Source organism: Pinus tabuliformis, chromosome 9, assembly GCF_031772625.1.
Source record: "Pinus tabuliformis cultivar Carrire ecotype Pingquan chromosome 9, CPIR1, whole genome shotgun sequence".
Lineage (NCBI taxonomy): Eukaryota > Viridiplantae > Streptophyta > Pinopsida > Pinales > Pinaceae > Pinus > Pinus tabuliformis.
Window position 1 is genome coordinate 405,338,602 of NC_142307.1, and position 4,775 is coordinate 405,343,376.

Genomic DNA, 4,775 nt, shown 5'->3' on the forward strand with positions numbered 1-4,775 from the left:
GGTACTAAACTGCTCCAGAGGTATGGGCAACTTACCATCTAAAGCCTTATGAATTGACCATGTAGTCTTGGATGGATTTGAATTCTCACACTTGGTAGAGTGCATAGGGTTAGATGGGGAGAATTGTAGAGTGCATGCATATGAGTAGAGTGTACATGTGAAAAATCTGAAATGATATGTGTGAGGGAAAACCAAAAATAAGTGCAGCCTAATGACTTAGTGAAACCTTTAAGCAAATACTAAACTACACATGGGGATGAAAGTGCGAATTTGAACGAGGCGATATTAGACCTTCTAATTTATAGTAGATATATGTAAAACTTGTGGTCATACTTGAAATTGATAAGAAAATTAGTGTGGAATCCTTCATATTGAGTCAAAGTGCTAGGAAAACTTTTTAAATATTTTTTCTTAATTGAGAATGTAAGGCACTTAGAAAATGGAGGCACTAAGGGGCTGCTGGAAAAATGAAAGGCCTCCTCTATGCTATGTAGGCCCATGGTGGTGATAATTTGATTGTTAATAGATCTAGGCTCAATGGTTGAAAGGTAGAACCCTGACTTCCTAAATGTCAAGGAGAGTGGCCTCCATATCCTTTATCTTGAATTGAATGTGTTGAACCTTGTGTGGATCTTCTTCGTAAGGTATCAAATATGGCTCGGGGGTGGTTAGTTGTAAGAATCCTATAGTGTAGTTGAGCCTATGGTTGGGTGGAGAGTGTCTCTCCCTTCTTTAGTTTCCATCTACCTTATGTGAATTAGATAAACTATGGATAGACCTTATGTTAAGGAACTGATACTACTGTTTAATGTTCCATGATTATTTCTATGCTAGTAACAACATAAACTTTGAAATGGGAACTGATATTGTTACCCGTTTCATAGAGATAGCAAAAAAGTGACCTGATTTTGAAAAGGGGTGATGCATAACACACATTTTTTTTTAGAGCATAGTTTTGGCACTTTAAATAACCGATATGATTACCCGTTTCGTAGAGGTAGCAAAAAAGTGATCCGATTTTGAAAAGTTGTGATGCATAATACACTTCTTTTTTTTCGAAGCATATTTTTGACACTTTAAATTTTCTTATATATCAAATATAAATATTTGTTTTTAAATGTTAGTGATTTTCATGCTGATTTTGAAACGTGTTGATGCAGCATACCTTTTTTTTTAGAAGGCTTATTTTTCACATTTTAAAATTTATTATGTCTATTTTTTTGAAATCATGATTACTTAACGAATTTTCAAGTTTTTTTTATTTTTAATTTTTTTAACGTTGATTATTTCAAAAAACAACTATATATATATATATATATATATATATATATATATATATATATATATATGACAAAAAAAAGCATAAAAAATGTAAAAAAATAAATAAATTATCTCATATACCATAAAAGAATTTGGAAAAAAAAAACAAAAAAACAAAACAAAATTTAAAAAATATATATAAAATTAAGTAAGTAACAATAATTTTTTTTAAAAAACATTAACAAAAATTAGACCAAAAAAATTAAAATAAAATTAAAAAACTACTAAAATTAAGATTAAAAACATTAAAAAAAACTAAAAATACAAAAATATATTCAAATTAAAATATATATATATATATATATATATATATATATGAAAATTTGAAATATATATATATATATATATATATATATATATATATATAATTTCAAATAAAAAACATTTAAAGTTTAAAAAGAAACCCTATATTTTTTATTTAAAAAAACTTAAAAAAAAAAAAAAAATAAATAAAAAAATATCCTATCTTTCTCTGTGCCTTTTATCCCTTTTCTTATTTGTTTTATGTTCTATTCCCTTTTTATTCTTCTTTTTATTTATTTTTCATCAGACAAGATTACACTCTTTTTTTATTTATTTTATTAATTTTTCGTTTATTTATTTAGTGCTATTATTATTATCAATTTTTTTTAATATATTTTATTAGTATCATTATTTAATTATTCATTTTTACTATCCATCTATCTATATATAAATCTTTTTACTCATTATCATATATATATATATATATATATATATATATATATATATATTTTATTAGTATCATTATTTAATTATTCATTTTTACTATCTATCTATCTATATATAAATCTTTTTACTCATTATCTTATCTATCTATCTATATATATATATATATATATATATATATATATATATATATATATATATATATATATATATATATATCATGTAATAATTTATATTCCTTATTATTTTTTCCAAGTCAGATAAACAAATAATTAAATAAATAATAATAATAAGTAAATATATAAGTGAATAAATAAATAAATAAAACAAATAAATAAATAATATTAATTATTTAAAACAATTTAAATATTTCCCTCCCCTAGTCAAATATGGTTGTTTAGTTAAACTTTGAAACCTTTGTATAATGTTGCTTTCCCCTATTATAAGAAGAGGGATAGTTGGAATTACTGTTACAAAATATCTCATCCAAAGGCTAGCTGTCAGATGCACTAGTTGCCTCGGCATGTGATAACATCTTCTTCCTAAAAACATTACAATAGGGATCTACTCCCTTTCTTGGAAATAAATGCTAAATGCAGAACTAATAAAAGAAGGAGAAAAAGGAAAGTTGAAGGAGGAGGTGTCCCCTTGTTGTTCCAGTGGAGGCCCCTGATCAAGCCACGCCCTTACCAGGATGCGCTCCATTGTTGCTCGTTCGTCTTTTGTCATTTCTGCCTTCACTGTGCAAATAACATGTTCTGTGGAGGAGGGATGGAGTGTGTCTGGGTAGTCCTTCACTTTGAAGAGGAGTGAGACTCCATGCCGAGCCATTAAGTCTTCTTTGGGCCTCCCATACTGTCATTTACCCACTGTGCACTACTTTTATTCAATGTCGGAGCTATCAACCCATCCACCTTTAAAGCTTTATACTATGCCCTTAGGACCCTGCTGTAATCAAGGGCTTTACTCCTGCAAACGCTACAAAATGGAAAGTTTCAAAATTCCTTAGACACCTTGAGTTTAGCCCCTCTTTCCTCTTTTTTCTTCATATAACCAAGGGTTGAGACCAGGGGCTTAGCCTTCAGGTGTTGAGACCCTTAAAACCTTTGCATGAAAACCTTCTCCTTTGTTGCATAAAATCCCGCATATCGACGCTTTACCATGCTTTACCTTAATCTTCTCCTCTAGACAGCTACGATCACCAATCTGTGGTATTGGACCCACCTAGGACATCGTAATTGCACTGCAGGAGAGTGGGACCTTTTACCTTTTCCCAAGGAGAGGGATGACAATCGAGACATGAAATCCTCCTGAGGTAGAATCATTAAAACATATCCCATTCGAGAGGGTTTCCTGCATATCACAATTGCAGGTTGGGAAGGAACATTGGCAGGGGAATGAACTTTACTTCACGTAATCACTGATCGCTGATACCCTGGGGTGATCTCATCACTACCACGTGTCACCTGGAAATGGCCCCATAGGACCCCTGAAAATGTTGAAACTGAGTGACACGTGTCATTTGCCACATCAACATACATACGGCCACATCACTAATGATGTTAGATTCCATGTCAACTTTGAGGACCAATCATATGCCGCCACGTGCCCCCCTGGAGGAGAGAGAAAAAGGGTTGCCAACCTTGATTTTGCATGGGTTTCCTTTGTTAAATAATTTTGGCCTTCCCTGACTATCTTATACTAAATTGCAAAATTGGAACCCCACAAGGTTTTTGGGGAGGTAGCCTCTTTGTTCTTGTGATTGCCGATAATGCAGGATTGCAGGATGCACGATTTCTCATCGTCAATATATCAATGCACCGATGCCACGTGGAGGAGAGAGAAGGAGGCAGTTTTGCCTTGGTATTTTCATGCTTTTTCTTTGTAAATGATTTTTTAGCCTCCCCATCAATGTACAACTATATTGCAAGATCGACGGTTTACAGGTCTTTTAAGTTCATAACCCCACTAATCGCCAATATTGTGGGATTGCGAGCTGCGATATTGATGTTCAACATTGAGAAACACTGATAACCTTAAGTGTATGCCATGGGACCTTCGAGATCACAAGATTGTAGGGTCGGGGTCACCAATATGCTGGATGTGGGATTGCGGTATTGTGGGACTGTAGGGTCACCGATATGCGGGATGCGAGACCTGTGGGATGTGGGACTATGATTTTCCTTGCTCCTTTGGTGTTTTTTCCTTTTCTTGCTGGGATTTCTAATGGTAATCTTCAAAATGCTTTAACTTATGCTCTAGGAGTCCATTTTTGGACTTCCATATATTGTTGGAAAGCTCTTTCCGAGTAACAGGCAATGGAGAGGGTTTGATTTATCTCTAAGAGATTTTGTGGCATTGGAAACAGCTTCAAATTCACTGTTGTTATCCATGTTGGAGATCTGACAACTTGTAAAGCAGTGAGTGACAACATTGGCTCAAACTGGGGACAATGCCTTGCTAGCAAGGCACTGAGAACCTGTAGACCAACATCCTTCACTATTAGGAATGGATTTAGTAATATAGTAACTTTGTAACCAACAAAATATCCATGGGAATTTCCTCATCCAAAAATGCAGAAATAAAAATTCTAATAACTGAAAAGAAAATGCTCAGCTTGTGAGATTATTTATGTACATTCCTAATTATGCACCAGAGCTTAATTCACCTAGGTGAATTCAACCCTCCAATGGATCTAGGCCATCATTTGAGTACTGGACCTTATGCCTTCATACTGTTGTAAATTAAAAATTAAAACAAGCATGCAA